General features: G+C 37.2%; 1 protein-coding gene across 5 annotated transcripts in view; it reads right to left on the bottom strand.

Moving 5' to 3' along the window:
• MBNL3 (muscleblind like splicing regulator 3) overlaps positions 1–27,466 on the bottom strand; it is a 120,230-nt gene that overhangs the window by 92,185 nt on the left and 579 nt on the right. For 2 of the 5 annotated variants that reach the window (XM_007992722.3, XM_007992723.3), the window contains exon 1: positions 26,951–27,161. The exons of 1 other annotated variant lie outside the window; for it this stretch is intronic. The gene's annotated coding sequence lies outside the window, so the exon portion shown is untranslated. Of the gene's footprint in view, positions 1–14,697; positions 14,799–26,950; positions 27,162–27,466 lie in introns of those variants that run through there. 2 more of the 5 variants (XM_037989146.2, XM_037989150.2) reach the window with 2 other exon arrangements.

Here is a 27,466-nt window from a genome sequence, read left to right as displayed (position 1 = left end):
ATAAAAAGACAAAGCACAATATTGTCTGAAATCAGTAGACATATGAAATAGATTCATTTAATGAAAATACTGAATGAATTTTTTAATCGTGGTTACTAAAAACCACTTTTGATAGAAACCATTTCAAAATACCAGTCCTTGTTTTTGTCTTGGTAAACAGCAAATAGTAAACGGAATTAAAACTTTCTCTCATTACTAAAGAACGTGGTTATACTTTTCTTAACACTGAATCCTTGGTAAATTCATATTCTTCCTAATAATCAAATACAAATAAAACTTTTGTCGACTGTGGTTTCAGACAGTTGGGTTCTACTTAATTAATATTTCACTGCACCTGAGAAAATGTATTAGTAGCCCTCAGTGAAAAGAAATAATATGATCATACAATGTAAATAAATATGATGCTAAGTTAAAATCAAGAATATCTGCTCCTCACAACTGCAAAGGTTGATAAAATAACAGTAAAGAATGAAGGGGCTTTTGCTTTTCACATCTAAGTGGGAACTCAGAAGTGAAACTTAAAACACCAAAAAAAACACTAATTCTATATGCCATTTGTTTACGAGGTTATTTGGGTCAATAGAAAAATCAGCAAGACCATTAGTGGTAAGTGGAATGGTGCTGTATCAACTAAAGACACACAAATGTCTTATTGTATTTACTATCCAAATACATTTTATATGCTAAGGAGAGATAAGAAGAGCTTTTTTTAAAAACCATCTGGCCGGGTGTGGTGGCTCACACCTGTAATCCTAGCACTTTGGGAGGCCAAGGTACATGGATCACTTGAGATCAGGAGTTCAAGACCAGCCTGGCCAACATGGTGAAACCCTCATCTCTACTAAAATTACAAATAAAAAATTAGCTGGGCGTGGTGGCATGCATGTGTTATCCCAGCTACTTGGGAAGCTGAGGCAGGAGAATCGCTTGAACCTGAGATTCAGAGGTTGCAGTGAGCTGAGATCCATCCACTGTACTACAGATTGGGTGACAGAGCAGGACTCCCTCTCAAAGTAAATAAATAATAAAAACTTTAAAAAAGGGAAGTAAAACAGACATTTTGGTGCTAAGCACATAGTAGGTTTTCAAAAATATATTAGCATATATAGGATTCTAATATACAGGCTATCAAAAACCTTACCTCTGGTAAATCACTGTGTGTGTATATATTTGAACACAGAAAACTCCAGGGCACATCTTGTAAGCTGTAAGCTACTATGTATTTATTTTGTTATGGTAGTGGTAATACTTTTAAATAAATTGGAATATTTGTTGCTCATTACACTATGAATGGTAGAAAGCCAAACTTAAATTTAAAAGCTATGATCCTGGAAACAGTACATGTGGTTGTTGGTGCACACAAGTAACATTTACATCTGTATAATATTATCTTCTCTGTATTATAGCACAGGGTATTGTGAGCATTCACATTAACACAGCACTTGAAAATCCTCATATGATAAGCAAAGTATTATTGATATTTTTTTAAAGTTCTGCTGGTAAATCGAACCTTAAAAAGTTAGTGTTCTTCATCTTCGTTCTTCTTTTAGTCCACATTTCTATTTTTAAATGATGCACAAATATTTTGAAGCACATATGATATTGATGACAGAAAAATAATTTTCCCTCCAAATACAAATGCATATTTATTAAAAAGTAAAAGGTGTACATGTAAACATTCAGTGGTGACACCAGTTCATTTTAGACATTTCCTGAACAGGCTCCCTTATACCATTATCAGTGAGATATCTAATAATTCTTTAATCATATTTCTTTGAAAAAAGAGACTAAGAAGATTAATATTATGTGTTCTTTTACCTCACAAACAAAACTCTATGAGTTTGGAAGTATTTTCACTGAGAGCAGATACTTCTTTGTGATGCTGGCTCTGGTCCCAAAATAATTTTCTCACTGTGATAATTTCTATGACAAATAATTTTGATTAATATTGCAAGTCCATCATATACTACAAAAGTACCTAAGTTCATATGCAGTTCTTATTACAACACTTCATTTATTGGAAAAATGTCAGGCAAGGAGATCAATAAGAATAAAATTTCAAAAAACAAAACCCTTATAAATTAATATTTGTCTCTTTTAATCAATCTTTGGAAATATTTCTGAAGTGCTTTGTAAAACTTTGTTCCCCCTTAGACATAAAACAGTGAAAAAAGTAATGCTTTTTCTGATAATTCCAGGTTATCATTAGAAAGAAGCTTTAGTAATGCCTTGAAGGATATATTGGGCACTTTGTTAAACGGCCCCAAATGCCTGTGTGTTTGCTGTCTTCATTTCCACTTTTTACAGTTTGTCTGTCTTCTTCCTCACTGGCAGCTATTTATTGGCCATGACTTCACTATGCCTCTGCCTCTATTAATTCCCCCACAAACACACTGATTAAATTTCTGTGGTTTGTAAAGTCACATTCAATCAAATAAACTGTAGCAAACAATTGCTCTGTGTAAGGTATTGAATCAAGAGTCTTTAAGATTTGGGTCTTAAAATATAAATGACATGGGCTCTTGAGTGTTCTTAGAGAGGGCCTTGGGAGGTTCCCTATGAGTATGTTTTAAAATCTTTAGGGCCTGGCCTTCATGAGATCTACAGCATCTGTTAGAAGCTGAGGTCTGGAAGTAGTATGCCATTTCTTTATGGGATACAGCTCTTCTCTCAGAAGTCTAGCTGATGTTTAGGAAGCAATCAGGGAAAAAGTGTTCAGCAAAAGGCTGTGAATGTCACAAAGCACCAATGGCCTGGTCGGTGAGGCAGGGGGCTGACCTCATAGTAAACCATGAGCCAGGAATGACACTCAAAATGTTAAACAATTCTTATAGCATGGTCACAGGCCAATCAAGACTGAAGGTGTTCTGCCAAGTGTTGCCATTTTTGTTGCTGAATCATGGGGGGTTGTCAGGAAGTGAGCATTGGAAAGGGTACTGTAGGCAGTGTCTATTTACCAACCAGTAAGGAAATATTTCAATAAATATTCAATACTATATGGCCATATACATGCAGACTATTACACTGTTACTTTGTGCTGGGTGCTTGCTAATGCACACCACACATTCAGATCCCTTGACATTATATGCACAACGTGAAGGTATATACAAGAGCTTAGTTGGACTTGAGTCAATGAACAAGAGGGAGGATTAGATTTTCCAGGAAGCCAACTAGGAGAAAGCATAGTTTGCATGCCTAGAGAGAGACACAGCCCTCCTTAAGTCTAAAATACAACTAAAAGGCATGCCAATAATTAGGAAATACAAGGAAAGTGGTTATTGCTGTTTCTGTTTATTTATCTTAGTTAAAAGCTCTAGAGAATTAGTCACTGAACACATTAAAATTTCTAGAGATAATTACAGCAGGTTAGAAAGACTATTTGTTGTTAAGTTTATAAACCCAACTTAACTTCTTGTGCATTTTATTTAAGGGAAGTTCTGATTAAAAATTAATAATGATCATACATATAAGAACTATCATTAACTCATTTTCTTATTGGTGCTGAGGAAACTTCCTTGTGGATACAACAGTAATATTTTTACATTTAACAGCAATATATTTACATTTAATGGCAAAGATAAAACTGTGATCTAAATACAATGAGACATTGTTAACAACTTGATCCCAAAAGGTTAAAAGTGCAAAGTGAATCTCCTGTAAACCCTAGACTAAGTCACACATAGTATAGCATCATGTCCCAACAGGCTTCTGTTTTTCTGTGCCAAACTAGCTCCATCACTCTTTTATGCCATTTTCAATGTTTATACTTGTGCTTAATCCTGAAAATGACTATATATCATCACTGCACTGTACATAATAAATATGAAGCAAATTGAAAGATGAAAAGTTATTAGTAACCTGCATCTGCACTAAGGCAAAAACAATAATCTCAATGTTAATTTGTTATTCTAAATTACTTTGTATGTGTCAATTTTTGACCAAGCAGAACGCCCAAACCCTGCCAAAAACATTTATCAGCAAGACAGACTGCAAGTCACCACTAAATTTTGGTCCCTAGACAGCATACTGGCCAATGATGCTACTGGCTGACTAAAAAAAAAATGCCCTTGTAAATCACAAGACTGGCAAACAGAATGACATCAATGCAGACAAGAAGTGTAAATCCAACCCTGTTTATGCTTTATTTCCTGTGGATTTGTAACTATGCATCAAACATTTTAAAAGCACTGATCCTTTGGCATGAAATAATGTGTGAGTTATAGAGATTTTATCAAGCTAACTGATAGGAGATAGGCATGTGACATTATAAAACTCTGTGACCATGCAAAAGGAGCAGAAAGGAATGTCAACCGTGACCTCTTATTTTCAAGTACAGATACCAGAAAATCTAGTTGGCCTTTGGTGTGAGAACACTCAAAAACTACAGGTCCTTGTAAAAGGAACATTCAATTTCCAATGACTTGAATATCATTTAATGGTGAGTGTGTATAATTTATGAAGAACAGACTAATAAAACATGGCATTTCAGTTGAATTAAAAATATAACAACAGAAAATATGCACGGGTTTTCCACGTGCAAGGCACTAATTTTAGCATACTCATATATATTAATTCATTTACTGCTCATAACTATCCTGTAAGGCAGGTTCCATTTTTGTACCCATTTCACAGATGAGGAAACTGAGACACAGAGAGGCTAAGTAACTTGGTTCAAGATTACAAGCAGATAATCCCAGCACTTTGGGAGGCCGAGACGGGCGGATCACGAGGTCAGGAGATCGAGACCATCCTGGCTAACACAGTGAAACCCCGTCTCTACTAAAAAATACAAAAAACTAGCCGGGCGAGGTGGCGGGCGCCTGTAGTCCCAGCTACTCGGGAGGCTGAGGCAGGAGAATGGCGTAAACCCGGGAGGCGGAGCTTGCAGTGAGCCGAGTTCGTGCCACTGCACTCCAGCCTGGGTGACAGAGCAAAGACTCCGTCTCAAAAAAAAAAAAAAAAAAAAAAAGATTACAAGCAGATGAGTGGAAGAGCTAGGATCAAATTCAGGCATGTTCCAAAACGCTTACTGTCAATCACCACTCTGTACTGCCTCTAATGGGCACAAAAGCATACAAACATAATCTAAAATTTATACATATTGCTTACCAGAGATTTTGGCCCATTAAAAATCCAAGTACTTTCTATAAAATAATAAAGATTACTCGAAGTTCTATTATGATATGGTATCATTTCTGGAGGTGCCAAGTAATGTTAACAGCTCTATTTAAGTTTTATTTACAAACTATGTAATTATACTGTATAGATGTGATGTCAAAATATATGGGCATTTGGTAGATTAGAAAAATGCAGCTTAATTTCACTGTGTTAGTAAAAAGTGAAAATCTTATGTGCAAAAATCACAAGCATTCTTATACACCAGTAACAGACAAACAGAGAGCCAAATCATGAATGAACTTCCATTCACAATTGCTTCAAAGAGAATAAAATACCTAGGAATCCAACTTACAAGGGATGTAAAGGACCTCTTCAAGGAGAACTACAAAGCACTGCTCAGTGAAATCAAAGAGGACATAAACAAATGGAAGAACATACCATGCTCATGGATAGGAAGAATCAATATCGTGAAAATGGCCATACTGCCCAAGGTAATTTATAGATTCAATGCCATCCCCATCAAACTACCAATGACTTTCTTCACACAATTGGAAAAAACTGCTTTAAAGTTCATATGGAACCAAAAAAGAGCCCGCATCTCCAAGACAATCCTAAGTCAAAAGAACAAAGCTGGAGGCATCACGCTACCTGACTTCAAACTATACTACAAGGCTACAGTAACCAAAACAGCATGGTACTGGTACCAAAACAGAGATATAGACCAATGGAACAGAACAGAGTCCTCAGAAATAATACCACACATCTACAGCCATCTGAACTTTGATAAACCTGAGAAAAACAAGAAATGGGGAAAGGATTCCCTATTTAATAAATGGTGCTGGGATAATTGGCTAGCCATAAGTAGAAAGCTGAAACTGGATCCTTTCCTTACTCCTTATACGAAAATTAATTCAAGATGGATTAGAGACTTAAATGTTAGACCTAATACCATAAAAACCCTAGAAGAAAACCTAGGTAATACCATTCAGGACACAGGCATGGGCAAAGACTTCATGTCTAAAACACCAAAAGCAACGGCAACAAAAGCCAAAATTGACAAATGGGATCTAATCAAACTAAAGAGCTTCTGCACAGCAAAAGAAACTACCATCAGAGTGAACAGGCAACCTACAGAATGGGAGAAAATTTTTGCAATCTACTCATCAGACAAAGGGCTAATATCCAGAACATACAAAGAACTCAAACAAATTTACAAGAAAAAAACAAACAACCCCATCCAAAAGTGGGCAAAGGATATGAATAGACATTTCTCAAAAGAAGACATTCATACAGCCAACAGACACATGAAAAAATGCTCATCATCACTGGCCATCAGAGAAATGCAAATCAAAACCACAATGAGATACCATCTCACACCAGTTAGAATGGCGATCATTCAAAAGTCAGGAAACAACAGGTGCTGGAGAGGATGTGGAGAAATAGGAACACTTTTACACTGTTGGTGGGATTGTAAACTAGTTCAACCATTATGGAAAACAGTATGGCGATTCCTCAAGGATCTAGAACTAGATGTACCATAAGACCCAGCCATCCCATTACTGGGGATATACCCAAAGGATTATAAATCATGCTGCTATAAAGACACATGCACACGTATGTTTATTGTGGCACTATTCACAATAGCAAAGACTTGGAATCAACCCAAATGTCCATCAGTGACAGACTGGATTAAGAAAATGTGGCACATATACACCATGGAATACTATGCAGCCATAAAAAAGGATGAGTTTGTGTCCTTTGTAGGGACATGGATGCAGCTGGAAACCATCATTCTCAGCAAACTATTGCAAGAACAGAAAACCAAACACCGCATGTTCTCACTCGTAGGTGGGAACTGAACAATGAGATCACTTGGACTCGGGAAGGGGAACATCACACACTGGGGACTATCACGGGGAGAGGGGAGGGGAAGGGATTGCATTGGGAGTTATATCTGATGTAAATGACGAGTTGATGGGTGCTGACGAGTTGATGGGTGCAGCACACCAACATGGCACAAGTATACATATGTAACAAACCTGCATGTTATGCACATGTACCCTAGAACTTAAAGTATAATTAAAAAAAAAAAAAAGTGAGCATCTTGTTATTGGATGTGTTCAAATATAGAGAAGAATACCGTGGATGGGGTATGCATATCGGATAAGTGAATGAACTAGATCCAGACATAGAATTATACTCAGGGTTTCAGCATCCCCATCAAACATGTCTGCCCATCTCCACCTCAACATTTGTCACACTGTAGTGTAACTGCTGCTTAGCTGTCTGGCTGACTGTGAGCTCCTTGAGGACACATCTTCATCTCCAGTGTCTGGCTCAATACTACATATAAATAAGTCATCAACAAGTACATGCTAAACCAATGGAAGTCATGAGCATCTGTCATATGGAAGACACTGTGCTAGATGTTGGGAAGGCAATGATTTGGTCCACATGTAAGGCAGCATGGCCAAGTGCTCAGTAAATAGTGGGACCAAAAAGGAAGGCATCTGTAAGAACAGAGATAGTTGATGTGGGTCTTCAGGTAAGAAATCAACTGTTCCCAAAAAGATCAAAGAATAAGTGGAATCCAAAGCTATTCCAATCCATTGCTCTCTTTAAAAATAGATCAACAATCCCCTCAATTTAGCTATTGATTAAATTTGTAATTCTAAAATGGGAATAATATAACATATCATATTTAAGTCAGTACAATTCTTAATAACAACTTTATTGCAATATAATTCACATACCATAAAATTCACCCTTTGAAAAAGTATTAATTCAGTGATTTTTAGTATTGTTTACTAATATCTGCAACCATCACTATAGTCAATTTTATAACACTTTTACTCCCCCACCAGAGAAACCCCATTTCCCTTAGGCTGTACTCCCACCCCTTCTTCCCTAAGCAGCCACTAACACTAATCTGCTTTCTTGTCCCTGAATTTGCCTTTTCTGGACATTTCATATAAATTGAATCATATCATATGCAGCCTTTTGTGTCTGCCTTTTTTCATTTAATACAATGTTTTTAAGGTTCATCTACATTGCAGCATGTATTCCATTCCTTTCTATTCCTGAATATTATTCCATTGTATGGGTATGCCACATTTAGCTTACCTGTCCATTAGTTGATAGACATTTGGGCTATTTCCACTTTTTGGCTATTGTGACTGAATCAGTACAATTTTAAAACAACATGACTAGGCTAAAGAAGGACATCTAAGGCAATAAAGGTAATGATGCTTTGTGAGACTCAATTTATAGAAAAATGTCTAAGTCCTTTACATTAACACTAAAATTAATTTACTTACATGATCAGAGTTATATCCTCAGCACCTAGAAACACGGCTGACTCATAGTATGTGCTCAATAAAGTATGTTGAATGAACAACAAATGCAAAATCAAAAAAAAAAAAACCACAAAAACAAAAAAACTGAAAGTGGGATGAAAAGGAGAGGGAAATAGGAAAGTCCTAGGGAGTCAAATATCAGGGAAAAATCAAGCTGTAATTTCAAAAATGCTAGATACTTCTAAGCATTTAACACTTTACATTAAAGTCTCCTAAATGAAACATTCCTAGAAAAATATCAAGAACTACCTCTATTATATAATAGTAAATCCCACCATAATACAACTTTTAAAAGTCTGAAACATTTAGGCTTGCTATTACTGAAAATATTGCGCCGAACAGTCTTATTCTGCACAAATGTATTATTAATCAAATGATGCTTTCCCCCCTCCACTTCAAACAGTTTATAATTCTATAATTTGGAAGTGAATTGTAATGTCTGTCCCATCTGGTGGTTCCAGATGTTTACTTCATTCAAGCAGCACTATCTTTATCCAGTGCCCAATCCTAGGTGGCTAATACACTGTGGAAGAGACAAGCAGCAAACTCAAGTTCCCAATCAAACCTTTTTTTATATTTCCACAATATAACCACGGGGATTATAGGCATAGACCAACGTTAGAGCATTAAGTTCAAGTTTTGATGCTACTGTTTACTAGCAGAATGTCTTTGGGCATGCTGCTTCCTCTCTCTGAGTCCCATGTTCCCCATCTGTAAAAAGGAGATAAATAAGAACACCAAATTCACAGGGTTGCTGTGAGGATTAGATGAGATAACATGTGCAAAGTGCTTGCCACAGAGACTAGCACAGAGTAAGTAGCTGTTACTATTAGAAAAAAGTACAAAATTACATCACTACTTCCCACCACTTCTTAATATGATATCAATATTCCTTTTATTTTCCTTTTTTCTCCCTAGTGGATAATTCTACAGTTAGACCCACTCTGAAACTAAAAACTGGCTATCAGTTAATATTACATTAAAATAAAAAGATATGATTAAATGATTTATTTTAGGTCAGTTATTACATGGGAAAACACAATTGAAAAACTTTCACAACTGCTACACATCTATAATATAACTGGGCCAGGTGCAGTGGCTCATGCCTGTAACCCCAACACTTTGGGAGGCTGAGGCAGAAGGATCGCTTGAGCCCAGGAGTTCAAGACCAGCCTGGTCAACACAGCAGACCCTGTCTATTAAAAAAGTTATTTTTAATTAGCCAAGCGTGGTGGCACATGCCTCTGGTGCCAGCTACTCAAGAGGCTGAGGTGGGAGGATTGCTTGAGCCCAGGAGTTTGAGGCTACAGTGAGATCTGATTGTGCCACTGGTACTGCAGCCTGGGCCACAGAGTGAGACCCCCTTTTTGTAAAATAAAAATACAATGTAACTGCAAGCTACTACATAACTGTAGTTTCAATATAAGTTAAAGCTGTTCCTATGTTTATTTCTGTGTGTACATGCTGCAGGAGGGAAGGGAATATATTTAGCACTTAGGATGCTCTGTTATAAAGTCATAAAACATATGTAGTCTGTAAATATACTTTGAAAATAAAAAGAAGACTTGCTATCTAATATATTTTGTTAGTGAAGCAATTTTCCAAGAGTATAAGTATAGTGATTTCCTGGGCTAAGTCTGCTTTGGGAGGATGCCAGCATTGATATGCTATAGAAGGTCAACTGCAGACATCACACACAACTGGTATACTGAACTTTTCTCCATGTGTTTTGTAGATTTGCTGTTTTCATGTGAAATTATGTGGGCTTATTGACTAGAGTCAGATAAATTAGCCCCCTTCCCCTTTGTGCCAACTGCTCTACACATGTAAGGGCACAATTTTCAATTTGAGTATTGGAAGAATCAAATTCATGCCAAGAAAAGAGGACACAAAAGTTTGGATGTCAATGTGGATATTTAGGAACATTGATGCTGTACCAGGAACTGGGGCTAAGGGACTAAATGTGAGCTTGCACTTTCAGACAAAAGGGAGTTCTGATGATGTACAGACACAAGAGAAATTGACTGGAATTTGAATTGGAAGAAGTGAATACCTCTCAAAGATCACAAGTCCTTCAAACTAGGCTTCTCTATCTTTGAATAAGGCAAGGTACTTAGCATCCTAAAGTAAATGTTTCTCTCTCTCAACTAAAATGCAGCCCGGCAGAGATGGAGGCAAAAGCTTTTCACTGAAAAGTCATTTTAAGACATTTTAAGAGGGATATGTTTGGAAATACTCTCTCATCACTCACTTCTGTCTTCCTTGCTGGATTTTTTCCACTTAAAGCTCAACAAACAAGTCGTCATTTCTTTGGTATTTACTGCAGTATTAATCATACAGACACATACCCCTCAAAAGATAACATAGTAAAGACTTTTGGGGAAAATGCATCTTTTCTATAGGTTTCCCATTTTAATTCTTTTAATTTCATTGTGTAAAATGTGTTAAAAATATTATTTTACAGAGGAAAAGGATTCTAAGAATGTTGATTATTGATACTATCCAAATCCGAAAAGGATCTGCTTGCAAATTGAATTTCTTTACTGAATCCAGTAAATAATCATCATAATATTAAACTAGAGAGCAGACCCTGAAAGAGAGACTAAGATTCCTATGAGGTGTAGCTAATTGGTAACACAGAACATGGACTTTGAGGGGATATCACACTAAATTAATTAGTTCAGAGATGCACTGAGTTCACAACTTGATTACAAGGGTTGTCTGATTCCCTCAAAACAATAGCCTTAATTTAAACCAACCATATAAACTTGCCTTCCTTTGCAATCCTTCCAATTATCAAGCAAACAGTTGCAAATCGTTGATCACAAGCTTAATAAGCTCATTCATGCTATTATTTCAGAATTTAAACCTGCTGAATATTTTTACTTCAACAAAGTAAAACTATATCCTCCATAATCTAAATGTAAAGCCATTTGACTTGCTTCTCTATATAGGATACTACAAAATATATTTTCCCCAGTATAAAATGATAAAGAAATTTATACTAGAAACCATAAACAAAATTAAAAGCAAATTCCTGTATTCATTTTAGAAATGCATTTAATAAACATTTTTCTCTAGCATTAGGGAAAGATTTTAATCTAAATTGATTTTGTGCAATGTGTTCTCTTGGCATGAAGATGCCATTAATCTACTTTGATTCCTATAGAAAGAGTATTCTTAAATTCTTATCAACAAGTAATATTTGCACAGTAACTTGAAATGCAGCATAAAAAGCCAAAAGCTGAAATTTAAAAGAATAAACACATGCACACACACACACACACAAACTCATATGTATACATATATTTTTAGGAATATAGCCTTAATGCAATTTAATTCTCAGAATGTGGTGTTTGTTTCAACCTCAATTCTCAGGCATTCCACCTAATATATCTTTTTTATCCTAGAACATGTGGCAAAATAAACACAGTTTTGAAAATGCTGGTTTAGATCATTAGTATCTCTACAATATAACTTCAAAGATTTAAGTTTTTCAATGTATTTGCATTGAAAATTTGCCACGTTTTCCGCTTCAGAGTAAAAAGAAATTTGCAGAACCTCAGAGCAGCATCACCTTTTGTTTGACTAGAATCAACCTAGACATTAAATTCAAAGCTTAAGGTAGAGATATTTTCTACCAATAATTCATAAGCTTCTAAGAAAAGAGGAAATAAATATATTCTTCTAGATGTGAGAATAGGGATGGTGATTAAAATGAGGGAAATTGAACCAGACCTGAGGTTTTTTAAATTATTATTACAAGTTGAAATATAAAATCCATGAAAAACTGAAATTGTCAGATGCAACATAAGGGAAGTAATGTCTATGGTAAATTTCCAAATTTATGAAAGACACTGAATCCTAGTGCAAAGGCAAATCATAGAGTAAAAATATATCCTCTATAGTTATATTTGAATTCTCATTTTTATAGATTTCCCCAACCCTCTCTTTCATTTTCATTGAGCATGTGCTGTAAAAATATGTCAGTCACATTTGCACTATTTCAGTAGCACTGTCTTGCCTCTGAAGCCATTTAAAAATAATCCTATCTGTTATTTTGGCTGAATTCCACTGTCTTTCACCCTCCTCCTTTTTTGTTTTTGGTTATACCTATCCCAGTTATTTTATGACAACCCTAATCCTCTACCTTAAAGGCAAAAAGAATAAAGAGTACCCAAAATTCAGGCTCACCAGAGTTCTGCATGAATTACTTGATCAGACTGCACAATTAATACTGTGCATATTAACAGAGATGTTGGGCAAGTAGGGTAGCCATTCAGAACATATTCCATGCTTGACAGACATTTTCAATATTCTCTTCTGCTTCCTTCTCATCAGCCAGTAAGCACATCTAAGTCGTCTCTATCCTAATAACAAAACTCTTCCTTCCCTTGATGCAATTTCCTTTTTAAGTTCCAACATATCTCATCCTTCATCATCATATATCTGAAAAAAAGTCATCATTACCACTTTCACTTTCCAACTTTTCATTTACTCCTCAACCCACTGGAAACCAGCTTCTTGGCTCTCAAAAATCACCAACAACCTTTTCAATGCCAAAACCAGTGGCCTCAACTTACATAATTCCTGCGGTATTTGTTGACTGCTCACTTCTTCTAGACTTTCTTTGCCCTTTGCTTCTATAACAAAAAAATCCTCTGGTGCTGCTCAACTTGGGTTGCCCTGGCCACTCCTAGGGGTGAGGGATTAACTTCCAACATCTTGCCCTGTTATTTTCTCTGCATTCTAGACTTAATCCAATGTTATTCTAGATTTTTCTACATGGCTTTCACTAGCACTTAACTCCACATCATTTCACACTCCTGACCCCTCACTCTTCATCCACCTCTCAAGCCTCTTCCTCTGTTTCTTCTATCCTACTGTAGCACCATCCATCAAATACTGAAAGCAGCCTTTTGTTACATCAAGATGGGTAACAGATTAGTGTTGGCTTGATTTATAATGAAATAAATATCTTAATGGATGGAAGAGGCAGGCCATGGGCCATTAGATGGTCCCCAAATGATGAAGCAAGACAGAGAAGAAATGATTGTGTTGGGGGGGGTGTTTTATATAAAAAGTGAACAGGGTCTTGAGGATGCAATTTTTAGCCTGATATCTACTAGATGCCAAAGACAGTATTTGCCTGGCTAGAACCAATTGTATTTCATAACTTAAAAAAACTGTCATAACAAAATGAAAGTACCTAGCAGAGCATCTGGCACACAGTAATTGTTCAATAAATGTCAGTTGACTCTGAATAAACACCTATTACAGGACGTTTTTATTGGGTGTGAAAATGGGGGTTCAAATTTTATTCCTAAATATAAACTCCTGCCTACAGATACTAACATTGATTTAAAAGTATAATACATTCCTGGAGGTGAAGGTGGTTGTAAACACTGTTTCTCCTGCCACCCAAGTGCTACAAGAGCCAATGTCAAACTGCCTGGGCCTGCCAGCATAAGGAAGCATCAAGGGAAGTCTCAGGCCTCTAACATCTTACATAGTTAAATTCTATACCATTATTCGCACCAAGCCAATCAGAAAGGGACCCTTAACAGCACAGAAGCCATAGATTTTTACTGTATTTTCTGACTTCCTATTTCTTAAGTCTTTCCTGCTCTAGAAAGCAAAAAGTATAAACTCTCAGAAGTCTGGATGAGTGCTTCACAAGAGTCTCCTTATAGGAATCCAAGGAAACCCTACTTATTTTCACTTAAAAAACCTGCCATTTCAAGGGGGTTTTATTTTCTTCTGTTTTAATGATTATTCAACATGAGGAATAATATGAGCCAGGACTCCTCTCCTGGATCCGAGATGATCAAGTTTTTTTTTTCCAACATGATTATATTTATTTTTATTTTTTTAAAAAATGTTGTGAGTACATAGAAGGTGTATATATTTTGTTTTCCTTATGTCCAAATCATTGCAGGCTTCCTGAGAGTGTTAATGGTTGCAATTCTTGGGAACAAGGGGTTTCCCTCACTTACTAGTTTAGGGAAAACTCTGCTAACAGCAATATAGCATTTCAACCTTCTTTTGGATTTCATGAAAATGAGGAATGTGGTATAAGGAATTCCCCAAACAAAATGTTAGGAAACCGTGCAGCTCTTTCTCTCCTTCCTTCCTCCTCCTCCATTCTACAAGAAAGTTTGCCTTGACAGTCTCATTGCCTACTGAAGGAAATTTCCGCTCACAATAAACAAAACAAACTCACCTGTCAAAGGTCTTGAGTTCCGTGTACACCTTAAAGTTTCAAATGTAATATTATATAACACGTCATAATATTTCCCAGACAGCCTGATGAAAGTTAGAATGCTGCATGAAATGAATGATAAGTTGGTGTTTAGTTGGCTTGAGCACTCCCTCTCACAGAGCTTTTGCTTATCACTATTAATTTGTCAAGCATCCCATAACAAAAAATCCCAAAAGGCTAACGTGAAAAAGGTAGCTGACACCCAAAACAAAGGCTAATTTTGTTTGCCTAAAACAATCAACTACATGCTTGTTACAGCTGAAAATCCTGAATAACTCACACTCAAACCCCCCACACCGTCTTGAACTGACTCTATACTACTCTATAAATGTTTACAGTGAAATAGATGCTTATAGGCAAAGGTATCCTATAATCCCCCAAAATATGTATTACTGCTTTCTAAAAAACTTTAACATCAGAATAAGGAAGAATTAAAACTTTTAACTCGCAGGATCAGAGAGTGTATGCAATTTCATCCTTCAACATTTTTTAGTTTTTATCGTCATAAACAGAATAATGTATATAACGGGTTTTGTTGGTGATGATGTAACCTTTTATTATGGTCCTTAATTTGTTTTACATCTCATGTCATAAACTGATTGCTAATTACACAATCAGAAGATGTGTAAATCTTTTCCTCTTCTTAATATTTAAATGTACTATATCTGAGGAGGGAGATACAAACTCACAATGACAGAGTTTAGTCACTAACTCAAAAAAGCTGACATTATATTTTCAGAGCAGTAACTTCAGTTTAACATTTAAATATCTATAAAGCCTTATTGCATGTCAAGTCGCAAAGCTGAGGAAGCAACAGTGCTTTAAGGCTCTGAAGGTTGTCCACAGGAAGAGACCTTTGGGAAATGAATTTAGTATGTCCCAGGCAGAAAGAGATTTAATGACAACAGGAGGGAACTGCAGGAGAGGTGAGGGTAAAGACAAACTCCTCACGATCCTACTGGAGATGCAATAGTACCCTCAGAAGGCAATATTTTCCTCCCCCTGACAATTATTTAATTCTAAGGAATATGCAAATTGGCCAGACTTCTAAGGACGATTCCATTCTCCTAATGGGTTGCATTCAGTAGTTAATCTCCTATCTGTTCATGTGAGTACATCTTATTTTTTCCTACTACTAAGCTCAATACTCATTAGTACAAAAAAAAGTGATAGGAAGAGTATGTGGCTATTTTCTTCTTTATTTCTGTAATCACTCCCATTAATATTTTAGGTATATTTAACAGACTTTCAGCTTATGCCTCATCTACAATTTTAAAATTCATTTTAAAATGTGCCTTTGTTCACTGCAGAAAAAATAGGCACCAGCAGTTTTTTTTCCAGCACAAACATTTATTTATGAATCAGCTTGTTTTGTTCTTGCAAATACATTCTCTCTTGCTGTGACCATTTTTGGTTTATGAAAATCAAAAACAATTTTTGAGCCCTTTAACTTATATTTAACTCAGTAAAATGAGCTGGAGTTTCTTCCAACATTTAAAATTTTTGGATAATTGTTTTGCCATTCGAAGCACCTCACACCCAATTGTCCCAAGATTTTTAGTTGTCATTTTGTTGTTGTTGTTGTTAAACATCCTTTTTTGGCTTTTGTTCCCAGATAGTTTTATTTTCAGTGTCCTAATATTCTGGCAATACCACTTAGTAAATACATAATATATAAAGTTTCTGCCTTCAGGATTGCAAAATACCTTGGACATTAAATCTTATAGCACATCTATAGCAATATCTTACTGTTCAGTTTGAAAAGCAGACACATAACTATCAGGGTACTGAACCAACAGCACTAGGTATGTTATCACCAAAGCCCTCAGCATCCCTTGACCATCTTCCCGTCAGAAAAAAAGAGGAAAAATATTTCTGACACAGAAATAACATCCACTAAAATACTGACTTTTAAACCTTTCTGACAGCAACAAATAGTAAGAAACACACTTTACATCCTCACTCAGTAATATGTGCATGAATTTGAAATAAGTCTCCCCCAAAATATCTAATCTTACTACATGACACATGTTGATATTTTCTTACTATTTAATGCAATTCTGTTTAATAGAAATGCTAGTCACAACCTACTAAATGGATTTCATTATGCATTAATGAGTTGTTGCCTACCACTTGAAAACTACAATGATAGAATAAATAGGCTTTTCTAATACCACAAGGTAATGCTGTTGGCTCCAAATACAGTAGAGTAAACCTATATCAATTTTGATACCACTACTTCAGATTGTGATAACTGAACCTGAATCAGCTTGAAATATATATTTTAGATTACCTATAAAAAAAGGTTTTGCTAAACAAAATAATAATGTCCAGGCCGGGCATGGTGGTTCACGCCTGTAATCCCAGCACTTTGGGAGGCCAAAGCAGGCAGGTCACCTGAAGCAGGAGTTCAAGACCAGCCTGGCCAACATGGTGAAACCCAATCTCTGGTAAAAATACAAAAATTATCCTGGTATGGTGGCGGGCACCCATAATCCCAGCTACTTGGGAGGCTGAGGCAGGAGAATCGCTTGAACCTAGGAGGCAGAGGTTGCAGTGAGCTGAGATGGTACCACTGCATTCTAGCCTGGGTGAAAGAGTGAGACTCCAACTCCAAAAATAAAAAATACATACATACATACATACATACATACATACATGCAGCTGTTTTGCTAATTATAAATGTGTGTAAATATTCAGGCCAATCTACTTAAAAAAACTTTATTTGTTCTTAGTCCAAACTAGTTTCTAAATCAAATACTGTCTTTGAGTGTTCAAAATTTTAGTGTATCTTAACATTCAAACTCAAAAATGTTCAAAAATTAAAATCATGTTTTGAAATATATATATATTTTCATTTATCAGCCACTTTTTTGTTTATAAATCTGCTCTGGGCATCATCTAATAACAACAGTAATGAGTATACGGTTTATTTGTGGAACATTTTAAACTTCAGAAAACCCTTTCACTTTTGTGAACTGGTAATGACCAGCAATCCCTGGATTACTAAATATTTAAAAAGCATGTAATGACATTTGCCAGACTCAAAAATGAAACTTAATATTTGGTTTGTTCTGCATGTAACAGATTACTCAATCCCATGAAGAAATGCAGGTGTCTGGCCATCAATGATTGCCTCTATTTCAGAGATTCAGCCCACCCCTGCCATCCCCCCACCAAATTTGGAAGATATGAAAGAAATTTAAATTTCAAGGTAAAGGACCAAGCCAAGTTGTGGAGTCGGAGGAGTTGTGGGGGTGGGGGGAGGCCTGTCACATAGCCTCCTTTATATGGAGGTACCTACCAAAGAACTCAGAACAGATGTTTGTCTTTTATAAACATTTAACTTTTTGGCAAATTGAAGGCTTAGGAAGCTAAGGGAGTGAAGGGCAGGCCAGGAAGTCAGGGATTCCTGGATGCGAACCCAGCCTCGATCTTATTCTGTTTTTGCTCTAAATCAATGCCAAACTCTTCACACCTCAGCTGCTTTATAGCAGGCAAGAATTATACCGAGGACAAAACTGTTTCCTGGAAATGTCATGGGTTACATGATCACTATTACAGCTCTCAATGGTACTTCCACAAAAGGCAAAGCACTCTTCATGTATATTATTTACCTTCATTATATTAGGAGATCAAAGTAAAATAGCTGTAACCTGCTAGACTGACCTTGAAAACAAACCGTTCTTTCCATTCCTTTCCAAGTTTTTGTCCACTTTACTAATGATCAGTTATTCAACCAATTAGGAAACTCAATCATGTGATCTTAAAGGTTTTTCAAGTACCTGTAACAGCTCTGAGTTAAGAATTATCTGGCAGACGTTAATGGCAAGTTCAGGGCCTTCAACTTTATTTGGCCAGTCTCTATTGGACCATCTACCTATAGGAAATGCCCTCCCATCGAAGGCCCAATTTGGCAACCTATGGGAAATAAGTAGTTCGTCCCTGTTAGGAAAAGCAGCTCCATTCTCCATATGGATGAAGAGGCACCACATCCATACCCAGCTCTGCCCATGGTGCTCTGGGCTCTTCAAAGGGCAGAATGTGGTTTCACTTTCTCCCCACTACTTCATGAGAAAAGCAGCCTGGTCGCTTCCTGGCATTTAATGAATGGTCCTCTCTCCGTGGATTTGGACTGTTGGTCCTTCCAACCAGTCATTAGCTGGCAGGAAATGCCCTCCTCAGCAATCACTATTGTGTAAATAAAGCCATAAACTTTCGAAGGCCCATGCAATCCCAGACCACAAAGCTGCACGTGTGGGGGGGCGGGGAGGGACCTTGATTGTAAAAGCACTGCCTTCCAAATTAAACTCAAACCACATGATACAGTTCATAAAATATACAAAACATGCAGCCCAGTGACAGATTTATTGTGGCCTTACAGAATAAAGAAAAAAAAAAAAACTCTATATGGAAAACACAGCTACTTTTGACTCAAATAGCCCCCAAACAGGAAGTTAAAAGCAAATCAGCCAGCTGTGGCCTCACTAAGTTATGAAGGAGCCCAGTGCAACCAGCATTTCCTGTCATTGCTTGTCACCGTTTCTGAGTGCCTCTGTCTGAACTGTTTTCTTAGATGGCTAAAAATATTACAGAGATTTCTTTGGGGATAGACACAAGGCAACAAGGAGGCCTATTATATGATCTAGGCTTGAAAGTGAAAAATGTAACTTTTCTCCAAAAAACATTCACTTAACACAGGTTACAGATTCAGTCACTTGAACCACTGCATTTTAATGAATATTGGAATAAAAGCCCATATTTGTAAAAGCATTTAAAATCAGATCTTAGGTTGCCTGTTTCCTGTTAATTTAGGATAAATATTCAGAACCACAATTTTCATATGCCTGATTAGTAAGTGACAGAGCTGGAAACTACTATATCCCAGAAAACTAGCTTCTTAGAGGTTCCTCTCATCATCATCATCATCATCCCACAAAATTACTTGTGCAAGTTCAAAGTATGTGCATGTATGAGAGTTCTCTAAATCAAATCACATTTTAGATCCTTTTATGATGATGTGATGATGATGATGATCACACTCTTCACAAAATACGGAGGCAGTCTCGTCTTTTTTTCAGCACTGTGAAATGCCAAGCCTTAGGACACGTCTTTCTAGCCTATCAACTTTTCAATCACAAAAGAGCTTTGGAGGGGGAGTTTCGGTAACAAAGCAAAAGCATTCTGCCCTGGTATTGTTGCTGCACTGAATCTCAGTGTATATAAATGAATTCCCCAGCAAAACCAGGTTATTAAACATGGGGAAGAGGGGCAACTTGCGAGTCAGTCAGAAGTCCCACCAAAACATGGATGAACCTGGAGGACATCATGTTACATGAAATAAACCAGGCACAGAAATACAAATACTGCATGTTCTCACTCATATGTGGAAGCTGAAAGAGTTGATCTCATAGAAGCAGTGAGTAAAACATTGGTAACTAGAGCCTGGGAAGGGTGGGGGTGGGGGAATATCCAAAGGCTGGTTAATGGACACAAAACTATAGCTACATAGGAGGAATAAACAGTAGTGTTTTATAGCACTGTGGGGTGACGATAATAACAATTTAGTTTATGTTTTCAAATAGCTAGAAGAGAGGATTTTGAAAGTTCCCAACACAAAGAAATGACAAATGTTTGAGGTGATGGATACGCTATATACCGATTTGATCATTACACATTGTATGCATGTATTGAAATATCACACTCTACCCCATAAATATTACAATTATTAAGTGTCAATTTAAAATATACATAAAAATTTGTAAAAAGAACTCCCAGACCCTCCCTCTGGTCAATCCACAGGTTTTAGCCCTTCCTCCTCATTTAGATGGGTGACACTGATTTTCAACTCATCTTCTATGGTGAGTGGGACATACCCTGAACTGAAGTTTAGAGGCAGACATAAAGCCCTTCACTGCTCATACTGGTCTCCTCCCTGGTTCTGATGTCATGATGACTAAATGTCATGATGACCATTTACCTAAGGTCTCCAATACACAAATTGCCTCAGATGCAGTATAGTATAGGCTATGTATTTTGACCCTATATTTTCATTTGCATTACAATGTTAATTTAACAAATGTAAACATATAAAGTACATCACAAAAAAGTCCCGCCAAAATCCAAAGTCTTTCTCAAAAAAGGGCCTCCCTTGGGGAGCCTGTCAATCTGAGTCTGGCCTTGACCCTGACTTCAGAAAGCCAACAGAATGCATATTGACACAGCCTCTGTCTGCAGCTGAGGCCGCTGCTATAGGCATTCATGAAACATAGCAGATTACACAGGCATGGTACCCCAGTCCCTCCCTAATTATTTTATTTGGAAGTCCTTAAATATAAAATGTAACTCTATAACATGTACTATGTTTCACTTCATGTATCTGGGTGAGCTAATAAGGTTTCTCTTCATGTCCAATTACTTGGGGGAAAATGCTGACATAAAGGAGTTGGGAGTTTAAAATTTTCTCAAAATCACTTCTGAAAGAAATGCCCCCATTCTTTCTTTGGGATCCTCATGGATCACAGACAGCAAACAATTTTTAAAATATCAATGTACCCTTTAACAAAACAGCACCCCCAACTGGGCCATTATCAAGCGCCTACTTTTCAGAGGATGAATACAAACTCTTCACTTGGGTACTGAGGTTAAATGTGATCCCCTACCTCTGTGCCATGGGTCTTGTTGAATTTTTCATTACATATTTTAAATGGAATTCAGAAAAACCAGTGTATAGTATATGAATCCAACCTTAAAGCAACCACCTTAATATTATATATTGTGACAATCTCATTTTCCCTATTGGTAAATTAAGTAAGGAATTATTTCATGAGATATATGTCCAGTTAATATTCTACAGCGTGCTTTTGTTTTGTGTTGTTTTGCTTTCCCGCGTAGAAGCTGAGTACTACAAAACAAAAGGTGAAATGCTAGCTCTCTGGCACTTTCACTCTCTCATTTTGCTAATAGACCACCCCTCCCACGCCACTCTCCAACACAACCTGTTGTTTGGTTACTTTGTACTGCCACATAAGGAGAAACTGCAAGCGCTGAACCTAAAGACTGATTATCCTCTGGGCACAAAAGATGATTGTGGTGGATCTGAAATGACAGCTCTTGTCTCTTCTACTGTGTGGACTTTGCTTTCTGGACACAATAAAAAGAGGCACTATTCATACCTGTATCTTGGTAAGTAAAAACCTATGCAAATCCAGCCTCTAAATGGGCAATCAACATCTGACTGAAAATGAGACAGCTCCCAGTGTCCTTTTTGGATTTTGTCTGTAACTTCATCACTTCCTAAAGTATACATGACGGGAGGCATCAGAGTCACAGTATTTCTGATTTTTTTTTTTCTTATTTTTAATCTGGTGAAACAGTTAAAAAACTGTTTCTATGTAAACATTTCTTTGTAATGAAGACTGATATCCCTGGGATGTGGGGGAGGTATTCTAAATGCAACTACAGGTGAAAGAAAAGTAGCAGCTGGCTTTCAGGCCAGTCCTCAAGGTCTCATTCCCAAACCTGCATTGCTTGCATCTCCCTGGACTTGAGTTGCTACTGTGGCCTCTAACAGAACAGTCATTCAATCTAGTGTTCAGTCTGCTTATTGGTGTTGATTTTTCTTTTGTCAATAAAAAACAGAAATAATGCTATAAGGAAGAATGTTCATAACATGCAAAAACAAGTTAGAAAGATTAATATAGTCTTTCATTTATTTAACAAACTTTTACTGAGAACCTACTATTTACCAGGCATTAGGGATATGAGGTAAAAAGACCCAATAACCTCTGCTTAATGAATAGTTACTGGTACATTCAAGGAAACCTGAGTAAGCCTGAAGGAACCTTTCCCAATTTTCCACACCAGTTGAAGGCAATGCCAAGAAGCTCAGGATTCAAAGAATCCAATGTGGACAATTTTAAGCTAATTTGAATGATCCTAAATTGAAAACAAAATCCAGCCAACTATCAGACTCCAGGATGCTCCCATGGCTTAGAGAGATCAAATGACCTCTAGTCTCTACTGCCAACCCCCTGCATTTCTGTCCAGGTTGCCTTTTCTCAATGGGAGGCCCTTTCTTTCTAAGCCCTTCAAGTTCACTCACCGGGCACAAAACAAACTCCTGCCTCAAATCAGAAAACAAATCATTTCTTTTCCTCATGAGCCAACTTAATGTTGATGCAAGTAAAACTTGAGAGTCAACATAGTATTTCAGGAAGCATGTCAAGTTGAGTCCTATGCTTGGGCTTCTAGAAAATCACCATACTCATACAAAGGGAGAACACACACACACACACACACACACACACACACACACACACACACACACACATTTAAATCATGCCTCCTTTTATTCTCGCTTCCTCTTGAGTTCTGAGCAAAACATCTCTTTTTTTTTTTTTTTTTTTTTTTTTGTCTGAAAGTTAACTGCCTGGAGTTGAACATTCAGAGCCCTGGCTCTTTTCCTGAGCCTCAGAAAGACACCACTATATCAAATATTTATTACAGTTTACAGTGAACCTTTTTTCTTTCATTCTTAGAATTGAAGGAATGCTGTAAAAATAGGTATTTTCTGTAATATTCCAGTGAGAAAGCAATGCACATCTGTATACATTGTTTTGAACTGACCACTAATTTGCACACTCACGTATGTGTTTGTGTGCCCAGGCAATTTGGAAGTCCTGTTATTTCTCAAATAAAAATGGTAAGGTCCTACTTCTCAGATTGTATTGTTTTCCCCATCAATCTTTTAAAAACAATGTCACTCAATCTAATACCAAGCAGATCTAAATGATGAGTTAATAATGCATTTTTACTAGAATGATCTGAAAAAAATATTTTGTTAACCCTTTCAGGTCATGTGGATGTTATTAATATCCAATAAGACAACTGATACCTTATTTATCCTAATTCTCAAAGTTGCCTTTCCAACACTGTCATTTGGCTATCTTGAGGCAATAGATAACCATTTAGAAAGAACAGAATGTCATGGAACCATCTGGTATCCTTAAGACCTAAAAGCCCACATTATTAAAGATCTAATTGCTTTCTTTCAGTCATAATTTATGTTTGTTTACTGATTGTTTAATTGACAGTTAAACAACTTGCTCCCAGACACAGTTTCTTCTCTTTCAGGAAAAGTGTCCATCTCATTTTAGCTGAGGCTCGGGTTTCTTTCTATATTTGAAGTGAGAGCTATATCTCTCCTAGAGAAAGGCAGAAAAATCCCACAAACACAACTTCGGATTTCCATTTTCTTGATATCACATACATTTGAATGAGGAAAAATCCATCTGTTCTGCCTAGTAGACAATGTCATAAGAAAACTCAACAGCATAGAAGAACCTTGATGAAGTAAAGGTGAGTGTAGCCTTCATGCTCTTACAGACACTTGATAGTGTTAACATGGCAGTGACCATTGTCTAACTTTAATTACAGGATGAAATTACTTGTTAAAAATGTACTATAACTTATGTACTGTCAGCTATGCCCCAATCTGTTTGGAAGCCTATCAGGCAACATTATTTATTTGAAAACAGAAAAGGTCTGCCACCTTCCTGAATTTATTGTACTATAAGCAGAATAAAAGTAAAATGTTATCAATAGAAATCTTCATCATTTTAGAGCTTCTCACACCATTCCCTCCCCTCCTCCCTCACACATAAAGGCAGCTGGGTGGAGAACAAAACTGTACTAAACTATACTGTCAACATCTGCACAACAGTCAAGAGACTGTCACTGTTCCAGCATGTGTGGTACTATACAGTCACTCAAAAGACAAAACCTTTTTTATTCCCAAGCTGCTGTGATTACTGGGAAGTATCACAGTGAAGCTGGAGAGATAATAATACACCTACTGGTCAAAAGCATGAAGCATGCAAGTGCCTGGAAGTACAATGAGAGGCAAGAGAACCCTTTAGAAGCAAATACAATACAGACAACCAGGGGAATGTACATTCTAATCTTCTTTGAATGTTTAGGTTCTTGTAAGTGCACAAAAATGCCTTCCGTTTAAATTAAAAGCTATACCCAAAATCCATTCCACTGTGAGTTTATAAGCTATTCATTTTTCTTTTTAATGTAACATTTATTAAGCACCTAGTTTGTGCAAAGCATTATTTAGGTAGAGGGTAGGTGCAAGAGAATACCAAAGGTACTTTGCCACCAGCTCATAATCATAAAAAGCAGCTGTTGTGAAATGCCTGAAGTGGACAGTTGCGGAAAAAACGTACTTTATAATAGTCCTGGGAGTCATTACAATTGCTTAAAGTAGCAAAGGAAATTAGAGAAATGAAGTAGCTCTTGGAAGTAGAGCAAAACATGCAGTCACCACCTCTAGCCCAGCACTATATCAATTATCTCTCAAAATATTTTTTTTTTAACAAACTCTTTCACTTATGTTTTCATATAAGGTCTCCAATCTCATCACTGTATGAGGCAGCAGAGTGTTAACTGGCAAAATTTCCTCCTAATTTCTCTGACACCAGTTTAGCTTATCTATTCTAGCCTCAAGGTTTAGTATTTTCACTTTTTTTTTTTTTTTTTTTTTTTTAAGGATGCATTTGGTCCGAAGTCTTTTAGCAGCAAGGCAGCACATCCGGAAGCAAACAGTACTGAAATGGGATCTAAGTCCATAATCACTAAAAATGGGAGAAGTTGCTTTTTCTCATCCTCCCTTTACCAAAATGCAAGTGTTTATTGCTCTACCTGCAGGAACTCTCATTCTAGACATGAAGCAATGAATTGCCCCACATACTTCTCTCAAGAATACTACAGAAAATTGCTGAAAATTTGTTGTACAGTAAATTCCACTGTAAACAGTTTGACTGTTTCTAGGTAGACTACAGCACCTGGGCAGAAAACTGCACCATGCTTTAATAAGTGCAAAATAATATTTTTCTCCCTTTCCACACACTTGCTAAATTTAGTAGCAGAGTGTCTGCCAACCAAGTAGTTTCTACCTGCTTTGGGAGAAGTAAGAAGTGAACAGAGATAGAATATTATCAGCTAAGCTGTGGGCAGAAGCCCATTTTAGGTTATATTTGAAGAAGTGTTGGTAAATATGAAAGCATCCCCCAAAAGTATCGCACATTAGAAAGAAGTTAAAAATTACTTTAAAAAGTAGTTATTCAGGACTAGATTTTCATGGGCCAAGGAGAAAATGAGAAAATAATCAGGAAAAATCCAAGGTGTCTGATAAGCCTCATTGTCTATTTACCTTTCATTGGAGGGGAAAACAAAACAAAACAAAATTCAGATAAATTGTATCAAGCAAGGATGTTTAGTCATTCCCACATACCAACAATGTTTCCCAAACATTATATCAGTAATCACCCAAACGTTTATTCACTAAAGCAGGGAATCCGCTTAATAAAAATGTACCAATCATTTCAAAATTAAATCTTGCAAGTTTTAATTGATTCTTTCCCATGAAGTCTACCCACGAAGACGGAGAGGCTGTGGGGATCCCAGCTCAATTTACCAACGATGTAAGAACATCTAGGAGAAAATAACTCTTTTAAAACATATTACTTGAATTAGAGCCACAATCAATTTTTCTGTTTTATCTCTCATCTAGCTAGCTAGCTAGCTAAGAGTGCTCAGAAAAACACACAGTAGGTCTATTACCCTAATTACGAAACTACAACAATGAATCACTTAAATGTCAACTTTCATTACTTGTCTGGGTTTAATTTCGTTTTCTTACCATAAAAGCTTATTGTGTGAGTGTTAAAAACTAAAGTTCCCTTTTTAATAGTCTCCTAAAATCTACTCTCATGCCCTTCAAAGCCCAGTAGTAAAAGCGAGCTGCCCAAATGTGTTGACTCAGGGCAGGAAGAGACAAGGTTCTGCAAGGAAGCTGTGGCACTGCTCACGATATCGCGTGAAAATGGGGAAATTAGTTGTTAAAAAGCATTTGCTGATGATGATATGCCATGCAAGAAGTTCCTTTAAATTAAAAAGATAGAAGAAAGCAGAAAAAAAAAGAAAGAAGGAAGGAAGGGGAGGAAGAGAAGAGGAGCAGGAAGAGAAAGAAGAAACAGGAGGAGGAAAGGAGGAGGAAAATGGTCAAAGCTCTAAAATCGCAACAAAGTTGCAGGATGACTTTTCCTTCTATTTGCTATTTTGTAAAATGAAGTGTAAAAGGCATTATTTCCTCGGAGTCCTAGGAAAGCAGCCTCGCTTACAAATCCCAGTTCATCTCCAGCCTTACCTTACGCTGCTAGCGCAAACCCAGAGGCTAAGGGGCCCTGCTCTCAGCGGCAGCAGCAGGGGCAGCGGCAGCGACAGCGGCACATGCCATCTGTTAGCGGCAGAAGCAAAAGCAGCGCTGCGCTAGGTGGCCCCGGTGCCGGGAGAGCCTTTAGCAGGGGTGCATACTGAATGCCGCCATTTTAAAGCGAGGTTCCTGAAATCATTAGATATAAGCAAATTAAAGCCCGCCCCACCTCCAGAACTTAAGGGCTGGAACTCGCAACCCGGCTCCAAGTCGGCCGCTCTGGGGTATAAAATGTCAAGTCTACAGACACGCGCAAGCGGACTCTCGGACGGAGGCGACGGATCCCCCTCTCCCTTCTGCCCCCTTGACCCTTTGGTGCTTTTTGCAAGACTCCTTTCGATTCCAGGGGCCAGAATACTTTCTTTTCTGGGCTCCTCGGGGCCCCTTCCCGGGGCCGGCCGGCGGGCTGTTGGGGGAGGGGACGAGGCCACGGACTGGCCCTCCCCGCTC

This window comes from Chlorocebus sabaeus, chromosome X (assembly GCF_047675955.1).
Source record: "Chlorocebus sabaeus isolate Y175 chromosome X, mChlSab1.0.hap1, whole genome shotgun sequence".
In the NCBI taxonomy this organism is placed as follows: domain Eukaryota; kingdom Metazoa; phylum Chordata; class Mammalia; order Primates; family Cercopithecidae; genus Chlorocebus; species Chlorocebus sabaeus.
This window is presented reverse-complemented; position numbering and strand designations above follow the sequence as displayed.